Below are 12611 nucleotides of genomic sequence, written 5' to 3'. Positions count from 1 at the left end.
CAATATCCCATATCCACAGATTTAGAAATAACTACTTCAAAAATGTCATGAACATATTTTCTAGTATAATTCATAGTAAATTACAGAAGATAATATTAATAAAAGTTCTAAGGTAAAAAGGTATCACAGTAAACTTCTGCTATTGTTAAAAAGAAAAGGAATACATTGTCTCATAGCATATTCACTTAAAACAAAAAATCATGACATATGGATAGAATTCTTCACCCTCTAAAGAGTTTTTTTTTCCTAATACTCTGACATTGAAAAGAGATTAGATATGGATAAAGGATAATATCCAATATAAAATACTGAAAAAGAAAAAAGAGGTCATTTAGATAAAAAAGAAATGAAAATTCAGTCCATTATTGACTGCTATCTATGCTAAATTTGTAATTAAGTTTGTTCTATCGATACAATGAATACACAGTGTGACTAATTCTTTCAATAAATGGATTTGTTAAATTCAGTTGAAATATCTGCTATGTTGATGTTCTGGGAAATAGGAAAACAGTCTAAAAATGTACAGCAAACACAATAAGGCTATGATAAGATAACAAATTTGGCTAACTACACTGTGATAATGCTTTATTTTCAAAAAGATTTCAAAACAAACTTTTTCATAATCATGTATCACTGATGGTAGTCTTAATACAGTTACTCTGAGACTTTTGTCTGTGTGGCATGGGATATAACAAATAAGTAATTTTGCTGGTGTCACTGACAGGTGATCAAAGATCAATGGGTCCTAAATCTGAATGGAAGTATCAGTATGATTACATGATGCATTTTATGTTTAGAAAATACGCATATTTTCTAGCTTTGCCCACTCACACACTCTAAACCACCACCAATCAACAGTAATGAACAGTCCTTGCAGATACTAAATACTATATATAAAATAGATAAACAAGTTTCTACTGTATAGCACAGGGAACTATACTCAGTATCTTGTAGTAACTTATGGTCAAAAGAATATGAAAACAAATATATATATATTTATGTATGACTGAAGCATTGTGCTGTACACCAGAAACTGAAACAACACTGTGAACTGACCTTACGTCAATTTAAAATTAATTAATTAATTTAAAAAACTCAGTAGCGAACAGTCTAGTGCTCAGACTGTGTCTCTAAATATCGTTTCTCTCAGGTCTTCCCAGAGAAGGAGCTGATTTCTGCTTGGTGACAGGGAACGTGCATGATGAGCCTGCAACGTCCTGTCAAATAAGCAAGGAAGCTCTCAAAGACAGCAGAGGTCTTACCAACAGGACTCAGAAGCCAATATGAAAAGGTTTCTGTCGCCCAAAGTAAGCACACTAGCTGAAGTGAACTGAAACACATCAAGGAAGTTCAGATTCATGAGTTCATAACAACATTCCAAACCAACCAAGAACACCTCACTGATCCCCTTTTGAGGCTACAAGGGAACCAACTCATTACTTGGAAAAAGAGACAAGGAGTCATCCTGCCTATATTGCATAAGAGCCATGAGAACTGTATCTAAGGGTAACCAAATTGTTGGTGAGAGGAAGTTTCTCCCTCTTTAAAAAAAAAAAAAAAAACCCTTGCTAGTAAACAAAGAAATAACGATAGAACTGAAACAACCATTTGGAAACATTAACATAACGGCTCTAGACAACAACCATCAATGTCTTCTAAGAAAACCAATCCAACACCATCTATGAAGTAGTCCTGCCAGGAAAAAACTAAATCAAACCTGATGTAAGTATCAAGTCTATTTACAGGAAATACCAGAGTCAAAGGAACATGGGAAATCACACCACAAAGATACGAAGAAGCAAAATTCGGACTGTCAGAAACTCTTCAGCAGTATTTCTCAAAGCGTGGTCCATGGATCCTGGGAACCCTGAGAACTTTTCAAAAGGTGCAAGAAGGCAAAATTATTTTCATAAAAACACTACCACATTATTTGCCTTCTTCATTACACTGGTATTTACACTGATGGTGGATAAAACTGCAGGAGCAGGGGCACCCAGGTGAGGTAGCAATCATTCTATTCTTCACTCCCGTGCACTCACAGGAAACAAACGTCAGTTTCACCAAAGACTGTCTTTGATGAAGTAAAATAAAACATATTATTAAGTTTTGATATTTGAATATATATCTTTTCAATATTCTGTGTGATGAAACAGAAGTATGCATAAAGCGCTCATGCATGGCAAAGTACCATGGTCATCTCAGGGAAAAGCACTTGTGAATTGTTTGAGATGCAAGCTGAACAAGCTGCTTTTAATCTGACTTTTATTTAAAAAATTATGTTTATTCAGGTTTGGATACTTGGCAAATATTCTGTTAAAAATAAACGAAGTGAGCCTGACATGTCACGGAAAACACTGACAGCATTTGTTGCTAATGATGCAATTCGAGCATTTTGGAAAAATTTGTATCTACCACCATGAGCTTGACAGCTTCCCAGCAGCGAAAGACTTTTCTAAGGCAATGGGTGGTAATATTTATGAGTATGATTTTTTCAATATTTCATAAAGAAATAAGTCAACATTTGGAAAATCTGCATAACTCAAGTGAAGGAGTATTTTCCAAACAACCAATGTTTGAAGTTTCAAAATTATGCATGGCTGAAGGATCCATTCAAAGGGCAAAATAGACCAATGGATTTTAATGTAACAAAGTATAAAAAGCTCATTATTAGGGTTCAAACTGCATACTGCAACCCACCTGTAAGAAACTACCACATGTCAAGTTTTGGTGTAATATTAAAGAAGAATACCATCATGAAATGAAAATTTTCAAACATCCCTCCCTTTTCCAAACCCATATCAGTGTGAAGCAGATTTTCTTCATATGCTTCAGCCAAAACAACATATTTCAACAGACTGAATGCATAAGCAGATATAAGAGTCCAACTATCTTCTACTAAGCAAACATTAAAGACATTTGCAAAAATCTACCAGTGTTACTCCTCTCACTTCTTTTAAATTCTGGAAACTATGATTGTATTTCACAAAAAATATGCTAATATACACCAAGGTAATGGGTTTACTATTGTTATAAATAAATAACAAATAAATAACCAATATATTTTAATTTCTAATGCAATAAATACGTATCTCTATATATAGATACATATATAACCCACACAAACAATAGCTCTTTAGGTTTTTCATTTTTTAGAGCAAAAAGGAGACCTGTGTTCAAAAAGTCTGAAAGTCACTGCTATACAAAATTATAAACTTATTTTCTGCACACAAAAAAAATATATAAAATAGTAACAAATGAAAGAGGAAATTTGAAATTTAGATTGAGATTTAGCAGACATATTAACCAATCACAATACTGCATTTCACAGATCTTGTTTTGACCCTGATTTAAACTATCAAAAAGATTATTAGATAGGAGGGGAAGTATGAATGCCAACTGACTATTGGATGATATTAGAGAAATATCATTGCTTTTTTTTTTTTAGGGGAATGATGACAGCATGTACATTTAAGAGGGAGGTCTTCCCTGTATTTGAGAGATATAAACTGAAATTGTGAAATGAAATTATATACTTCAAGGAAGTTACTATAAATCAATCAAGGGGTAAAGTGGTGGAGTAAGACTGGCAACATGTTGGAAACTGCGAGAAGACAAGAGAGGGCCTGGTTATTATACTACATTCTACATCTTGGTTCTTTTTCCTATGACTTAAAAAGAGTAAACAAGAAAAAAAAAACCCTGTACTTTTTTGAATCATAGCTATCTTTTATTGGTGTTTACTAGATGCTTCAATATTCTTTCTTCCTTTATCATTAAGACTTAATCCTCAAGAGAGGAACTAGGTTGTAAAGGCCTGAGGAAGAATTAATCTAAGAATTAGTGAAACCATGAAATGAATTAAGACTCACCCTTAAGTTCTCTATGACACCGACCTCACTAAATAGATAAAGATCAGCCATAAAACTGGCTTCCCTATTAAGTAATGTAGGAGTTGCAACTCTTTCCTGATAGACAGCAGAGTGACAGAACAATTTTCCCCCTGGTGGATAAACTAGGTAAAACCTCAGTGCTCCTTTAAAAAGAAAGATTTTACTACTCTTTGTATACACTGCCATTTGCCCACCAGGTACTCAGTGTCAGACTTTTTGATTTATGAATTCAATCTCACTTTCCTCCAGAAAAGGATTCAAAACATCAGACAATTTACACATACGATTTCATGTACTTCTTTCTCACAGAAAGATGGGTTCTATTATGCCTCCAATCAACACTGAAGAAAAGTGGGTTGCAGAGCTCAGTAACTCACCCAAAAAAGTATTTGGTGGCATAGCCAGGATTTAAACCCAGGTCAGTCTGATTCCAACCACAGACTTTCTTCCTTAACCGCTGTCTTGTCCTGTCTCAAAGTCTTATCCCCTCTGAGAATCTGGCTAGATCTACTTTTCCCTATTTAGTCCTTGGAACATGGCAAATCCAGAAACCAGTTTACTAGTCCAAAGTTCTTGATTTATATAGATCAGTAGTACAGTATGTATCCTTTTAATAAAATACCATCGAATATATGCTCCTTAACAAAAATGTCATTAAGAGATATATTCAACACAAATAAATTTTTGGTATTTTCCTACCTAAAACCCATAATGTATGACAATTTCAACAACAAAATCCTGTCTGTACATAGAAGAAGGAATAGAAAATAGAAAAAAATCTAAGAGCTATCTCTGTACAAAAGCTGTAGTAAATGTTCACTACATACTTTAGGAAATACTTAGAATACGTGTTTGCTATATAAAACCCTGGCAATGTTACATCGTATTCTCTGCTTATAAGCACATATCTAAAATTTATAAAACTTGTTTCCATCCATTGTTTCATTCTAAGGCTTGTGGACATTCTGTATAAAATATTACAGCATAAAAATATTCACTACATTGTCCTTCCCATTATCTAATTTTGAAGCCACTGGCCACTTTCACTGTCACAAGAAGTCTGAACAGCTAAGGCAGATCAGGTGTTTTTTTTACCATCTCCTAGTCAGGTAGAACCAGCAACCAACATCATTTTAATAGAAGCTGCTTTTATGACCCCCTAAGTCTTCTTCCTTTTTTGTTTTCCGTAAGTGTTCACATTTGTATACAAACATACAAAGCCCTTCCACTTCAACAAATCATGTTTCTAAGAGTTAAGCGATTTTTTACTAATACTTAGAAATGCTATGTTTTGTATTTTCTTTAATTTTCACCTGGCACTGCTCCATCATCCCATTTGTAACCTCTATTCCACGGGCCTGAAAAACAGGTAGATAATAGTCACTTACGAAACAAATCACAAAACAGTATTTCTCATTTTGCAGAAAATCACATCCCAAATTTCTTGTTAATGAGGCTAAGATTTCCTAAGGAAGTATTTCAAATGTGTACCATGATAGGTCCTCTGTGTTATCAGCCAAGATATACCATTTTCCTCCTAGCCTCTTCTAAATTCTAATGGTCCCCAGCCACTGGTGATGTCAAAAGGGACAGCTTTGGAGTTCACATATCCAGCAAACGCACCAAAGTGGCTTTTGATTCCCACTCACATATCTCACCACTGACAATCCAATGTGCTCCCACCAATGTCCATGGCAGGTGTCTCATCAAGGAGCTGATAACTTTACTGAAGGTGGAGACCATTACTGTTGGCACCAATGCAGTGTATCACACTCCCAAAGTCCCTCTTTTGTGAAACTTTAGCTTCTACTCACCTTTATTACAATCTTCTTGCCCAAAGAATTCAACAAAAGGGCTGGAGGACAGACTAAGCGACATTTAACGCTGTCCTCAGAATGACCTCCTGTACCTCTCTCCTGGACCACTCCTTGTTCCTAAACCAAGGCTGTGCAACCTGACTCTCCCTTGGGATTGTGTATCTAACGGATGAACTTCCTCACTCTCCCATGCAAAGAAGTGCCTGGAAACCCTAGCCTACCACATAACACTACTAATCTAGAAATATCAGGTAGTGATGAAACTAGCTAATATCTTACATTAAAAAAAATCCTATGTTACAAGAATATGGAGAGGCAGGCCCTCTCGTACACTGATGGTGGCATGACGAGCTGAAACCAGCTCTATGAAGACCAACTTTCAAGAACATATCCTCCAGTTCAGCACTTCTGCCTTAGAAGCGCATCCTACAGATACTTGCACGTATGTATAAAAGGTGTAAGAGGTGATTCACGGACCACAGCACTGTTCAGAATGTCAAAAAATTGGAAACAACCTGGCTGTCCATCTATAAAGGACAACGTGGTACATCCTTACTATGGTATAAAATGCCACTGTAGAAAAATAATGAGGAAACTCTTTACATTCTGATATAGATAGAGTTCCAAGATGCTATTAATACCACTAATTTCACACAAGGTATAAAAATGGCATGGCACCATTTGTGTAAAACACATGGGGATATATAAATATGTGGATTGTTTATACAGGCAAAGACTATCTTCACAAGGATTTGTCAGAAGCTGGTGACACTGGCTACCTCCAGGAAGGGGCAATGGTTGGCTGAAAGACGACCATGGAAGGGAACCTTTCCTCTGGGCACCCTTTTGTACCTGTTAAATGTTTTTTTCCTTAAAAAAATTTAATAAAAATATGTTTTAAAATCTTGTTTCATATTTATTTAAAATACTCTATGTTATAAAAGGCGTGTCTTCTTATGGAAATATTTAGTTTTTTTATTGATGCCAACAACAGAAGCTGCAGCCTAGAAGTCACTAAGGGAAATCAACGTCCCCAAAGATCTTGTGTCATTTAACTAGTAGGTACTTAACTATATATGCAAATGTGTCAGCTCCATAGATGGATGAGAAGAGAAAGGATAGGGTTCACTTCTCCACAACTCAGGTATCAGAAATATACAGCAGATCCCTGGCATTTGCAGACTATTTACGGTTTCTACCCTCCCTGAGTGGCAGTGGAGGTTCCTGTGACATTTAATAACTTGCCATTCTGCAGAGACGTGACTGAACCACACACACCGTGAGCTGAGGGGCCCGGCCAAGGTGCAGGTGAGCTCTGGGTCAGAGTGCCTAGGCTCAGTGCTACGGCTACTGTGAACAAAGCGAAAAAAACTGTTTGTTGCTAAGAAATGAAACAAAATTAGTGGCTAGTTGATTCTTGTGTTGACGACAGAAGGAGGAGAATATGGAAATGTTTATGAAAGCAATAGGTCCCAGCCACGAAATAGAAGTTTCAGATAAATTAAAGACTAAAATGTCAAATGCAATGATGACTCAGACACATTGTGTGAACAAGACTACCAAATGCTCCAAGAGGAAATAAGTAGAAAAGACGTGTGAGTTTGTTTCAATAAGTGCTCCAGACAGTACAAAGATTGCTCATCAAGTGAGATAACTAGTTAAGGTCTAGAGAGATCATTTACATTTCTCAGTTATACTTTAGTAATTGAAGGGAGGAATTACACGCTACAATGATTTTTTTTTTCAGGTTGGGGACTGGCGATGATCTTGAGATCTATCCCTCACAAATGTCAAGAATCTACTGTATCTTATTTTGACAGGAGATAAACAGAGTCCTTCATAATCCTCCCCTCATACAATTCCTTCGCCCACATCTGCCGTGAGTGGATAAAATGATGGCTCAGAGGCGGAGGCACAGACTCCCCCAGGGCGGGCACCTCTACAGCACAGTCAAGGTGAAGAGCCTGCCTGGGGCTGAGACGAAGAGAAGATAACGGTCCCCTGAGAGATAAGCAACGCCATCTTGAACGTTCCCACATCAAGTGAAAGAGTGGGCCTTGCCTGTAAAGGAGAAGTCTGGATCTGCAGATAGGGTGAGAATTACAGATTACGAAGAGAGCCTACTAACTGTAGCCTGGCCATTCCTGCTCAAACCACTGTTTTCAAAATATTATAGTATTTGCCAGAACAGCTAGTTAATATTCACTAGGACCAGTTAAATAGTTTTAATAATTTTACATAAAGGTGTTTTCTTAAGAGTTGCATTTTATAGCTTTACAATTAACGGGTGCATTTGTTAAAAAAACCTACAGAAATGACATGGCCAAGAATTGGGAGTGGCTGTAAAATGAGGGTAGACGTTACCTCAAAAGCAGCCTCTGAAAATCCAATTTAAGTTCTTTGGTTTGGGTTGGAAATTTAAAAAACAAAACAAAACAAAGAAACCACCCTCCCCTGGCTTATGGCAAGGCTTTTCTTCCAATGCGGGTGGCAACTGAAGGCTGGGAATACATTCAAAGAAAAGGTAAAAGGGCCAGGGATGCAGCTACAAGAGAGCCCATTAGATGTAAGACTGTCAAATAGTAATGATATTAAAAATAATAAAAACTTAAATATTTGTGAGAAAAAATCTTTCAGAGAGATGACAGGAATGAGATATCACTGCCTGTCAATGAGCTAAACTTACCCATTTTTGGTATAAGAGGGTAAAGTATCTTTTGTAAAGAGTAAGTCAGGAACGCCAACCTTAAAATCATGACCGTGAGTCACAGAAAAATGACAGCTACGCAGAAGAGCGATATGGTGATGAGAAAAACCAACCTCCCCAGTAGGGATATGACGCCCTGCTGCTACCACACCCACATTCATGCCATCAACTGAAGGTGGCTTTTGGTTTACTTTGTAGCAGTCATCGCTCACTAACCAAATGCTGTCTCAGGCACATTGTGACATTCTCAGAAGTTCTAAGGGCCGTTCTTCAGTAACATCAGTAACAACTCTGCCTACTGCTGAACACCTTATAAAAGTGGCACAGAAAACTGCTTTGAGCCTCCTTAACCCCACCTACCCTGCTCCCATCATCCTTTCACGGACGCAAAGCAAGTCACTTCAGAGATGATCCTCAGACTTGCCACGCTCTCACAAACAAGTTCCTCTTTCCACCCCTCACCCTTTCCCAGACAAACCACCACCTTCCTTTCCTCCTCTTCAACTCACTTTCCAAAGTTTGACAAATACTTATTCTGTGACTTTAGACCAACCAATCTCTTGAAACTTCAATTTCCTCATCTGTAAAATGTGGGAAAATAACAGAACTTTTCTTCGCTGGGCAATGGTGAGGATTAGATGAGACAAGACAGGAAACATCTCAGCGCACTATCACGTAGTAAGCAGTCAATAAAACGTGAACTTTCTACTACAACTATCTGGATTAGAAACAATTATTTGAGTTCTTGAGAGCTGTTCAGTGAACTTAAAACAATCAGGCAGTGGTTTTTTTCTTCTTTCCTTTCATTTCAATAGCATTTCTCGTGGTAAACCACCTGTGTTCAAAGCTCCATCAGATGATGTCAAGATCACTACATGAAAGTAGATGCTGTCTTGTTAATAATAATAATCTCTTATACTTACATGGGTCCAGAAATGACTAGATTTCTGCATACAATACCTCTGAAGTAATGGAGAGGGATCTGCCCATGGGGAGGGAGCTGGACCTGAAGGCTGGGCTCTCTCTGCCATCACACTGGGCTGAGAGCACACTGGGGACCAGCCTAAGGCATTTCAAAAAGACTGGGTGAAATGCTAGAATGACATTTCCTGAAGTCTGCCCCCCAAAACACAACTTTTAGAAGACCATTTACTCATGTCTCATGATAACAGTTTGGTGCTGAGGGAGATGTGTAATCCCCTGGGGTCTGTGAGAGACACATGGCACACATCAGCAGCGGTGCAGCAATCCGTGATGTGCCGTCCGGGCCAAAGGTTCCCACAGTCCCTTAGCCTTGTGACTCTGTTACCACAGTATGGCGACTTCCACGGAACCCCCTTTTTGGAAAATGCTGAGCTATGGAACATAAATTCAAGAAAAAATAATATGAGAGTAGGCAGTATCTCACAGGATAGAATTTATTCATCTTCAGAGATGCTACTTTCTGGCCGAGCTCCCTATCTGCATCCGCGCGTTGAGATTTGTAGTGCCTAATGCTGGGGAATGTCCTCAGGTCCTAGAAGTCGAGGCCGGAGAAGGTGACCCCGAGAAAGACATGGCCCCTGCATCCTAAGGTCTAACAATGGTTTTCTGATTGACTGACTGCTGGCCTCCTACATACTTTCGTTAACACCAGAGAGGTCCGCAGCCTGTAACAGGAGAGCTCACATACCCACAAATACAAGACCACGCAGGGTAGTCTGACAAAGCCAGTAATCCTAACACACATTCAAGGGATACAGACCTCCTGGAACTGGGAAGGTTTCTTCCACACTTTGTCATTCTAAAGGTTCTTACCAATACTAGCTTATTCGACCCTCACAGCTACCTTTTAAGACTGCCAAGAATTCTCAGCCTCCTTTTACAGATGAGAGAAATAAGACCACATAACCAATAAACAGACTTTCCTCTCCCAAGACAGTGCCCCTCAGACTATCCCACAGTGCTCAACACACTGTACTGTAGTCAACAAAGAAAGCAACTGAATATAAAGATGAAAACCACAGCAGCCAGAGTGCGGGGGCTGAATCCTGCCTTCACAATTTACTAGCTGTATCATCCTGGACAGGTTACCCAGCCTCTCTCAAGCCTTAACGCCTTCACCTAAGGAATGGAATAGGAATATCTACTTCATAGAGATTAAAAAATATTTTTTAAATTATTCATGTTGAAGAGCTTTGTACTTTGTGGACACTCAGTCCACAATAGCTACAGTTACTTTGAAGAAAAGAAACCAGCTGCTCTCCAGAAACAACCCCTCCAAACATGGGTTTACCAGATGCCTGAAGCATCCCAGAGCAGAGGAGTAACTATGCAAAAGCCAGTACCTTTGGTACCACAAAGCCCTATTTGATTACTCAGGAGTCCAGAAGTAAAGGTGGGGAAAAGAGAGGCTTAAGAACAATGGCAGGACCCTGGATTTCAAGGACAAGTAAAATTTCAAAATGAGTTCGAGAAACTGATACAAGGTCAAACAAACTAATAATTTAGTTTTTCCAATCTCTGTTACAAAGGAAAAAAAAAAACAAACATTTTAACAACGAAAAAAAGTATGAAGGACATAATCTCTGAACAACGACCCAAGGCTAAGTAAGCTATTGGCAACCTCGTTGTGACGTTTTTGCTGAGGAGGCATAAAAGCTTCCTTGCATACCGACTGTGGACCTGCTTTCAAGAAAGCTAGCATAGAGGCAAATGAAAAGCACCGTGAGAGATCACAGCAAGAGGCCAGGAGAAGGAGGGATGAAAGCTATGGATCTTCTCCAAAGGGGACTCAAATGACTGCAGTGAGAGTCTTTCTCTGTACAAGTACTGGAGTATGTGCATGTAAGATGCCAGGAGAAGAGGAGATGGAAAGACATAATCTACACACCAATTATAACACTTACTACATCATATCATGACCATTTATTTACAGGAGGTTTTGGAGGAAAGAGACCTTGATTTATTCATTTCAATATTCCGTGTGAATATCCACTGTAGGTATCAATAAAATGTATCAAACGAATGAATAAAAGAGAAGGGGGAAATGCAACAAACTAGTTGGGGGAGGGACTAGGGAGGGGGAAAATCAGAAAAAGATCTTCATTTGTCCGTCTGTCTCGCATTCTCCAGTGAAAGCTCTAACAACTAGGCTGCTAAGTATTTATTTACCTCTTTGGCAGAAGCATAACACTCCTGCTCCAAGAAACCCTCCTTATTTAAGTGTCAGTGGAGAACACATCATAAGAAGTTAAATTCAAACCTCTTAAACAGGCTCATTCAATAAGGGTAAGAGAAAAATCTAAACTCACACTTGAAGCATCTCTCAACAAACACATATTGCTACAAAGAAAAATTCTCCTTTCAAATCAAGCATGACAGATACCAGCTTTGATATTCTACTCACCCAGCCTGATAAGAACTCTGAAACACACACATACTGGAACTGAGAGCTGTTGTGGAGAGATGTGAAATTTCGCCCCAAGGACCCAGGTTCATAGATTGTAGGCAGACAAAACTCTAGACCATTTCAGTGTGAGAACTGAAATCCCAGTAGCATCAAGAACAAATCCTTGAGAACCTGGGTCTTCTGCCCACCATCTATGCTTATGTAGTACAGATGCCTGAGTAGCAACTCATCTATGCTTCTTTTAAATATGAAATTGGTTATCAGGACGGCTCCTTCTTATTGATTTTTTTTTCAAAAACACCCCTGCCCCTGTATCTACTGATCATATTTTCATGAATACGACCCTGTTTATAGTGTAGCAATGGTTTACCTGATTTGCTACCTTTTCTGCCAGGGAGATCACACGCAGAGGGGTAGTCACTGAAGGCAACCTTTACAAAATCTCAACTTCCTGCCCTTCCGTTTGTTACTGTAAGAAGGATGAATTATTTGAGATTCTGTGGCCTAACCTACTTACTTCCTCTGAAGGAGGAACAGAAAATGAAAAATGCCTTTCAAGAAAAAAAAAGTGCATAGAAAATGAAATCACAAACTGACATTAACAGGCTTACAGCATACTTAATATATCTATAGATGCTTTTATTTGAAGTTCATTTTCAACGTACAGACAAGATACCTCAATTTGAGGCAGAAATATCCTGAAAAATGCTATCATGTCATCAACATACTTCTCCTGTTGAGTAATAATAGGAATTTTACACACATCAGAGGGACTCAAAGGGCATAAAAAGAGCAAGAACCTGTCT

General features: G+C 38.3%; 1 protein-coding gene across 5 annotated transcripts in view; it reads right to left on the bottom strand.

Moving 5' to 3' along the window:
* L3MBTL3 (L3MBTL histone methyl-lysine binding protein 3) overlaps window positions 1–12611 on the bottom strand; it is a 108483-nt gene that overhangs the window by 87148 nt on the left and 8724 nt on the right. The gene's annotated exons all lie outside the window — the stretch shown is intronic.

The sequence above is a fragment of the Vicugna pacos genome, chromosome 8 (assembly GCF_048564905.1).
Source record: "Vicugna pacos chromosome 8, VicPac4, whole genome shotgun sequence".
Classification (NCBI taxonomy): Eukaryota; Metazoa; Chordata; class Mammalia; order Artiodactyla; family Camelidae; genus Vicugna; species Vicugna pacos.
The sequence above is the reverse complement of the archived record's forward strand: the minus strand, read 5'-3'. Positions and strand labels throughout refer to the sequence as shown.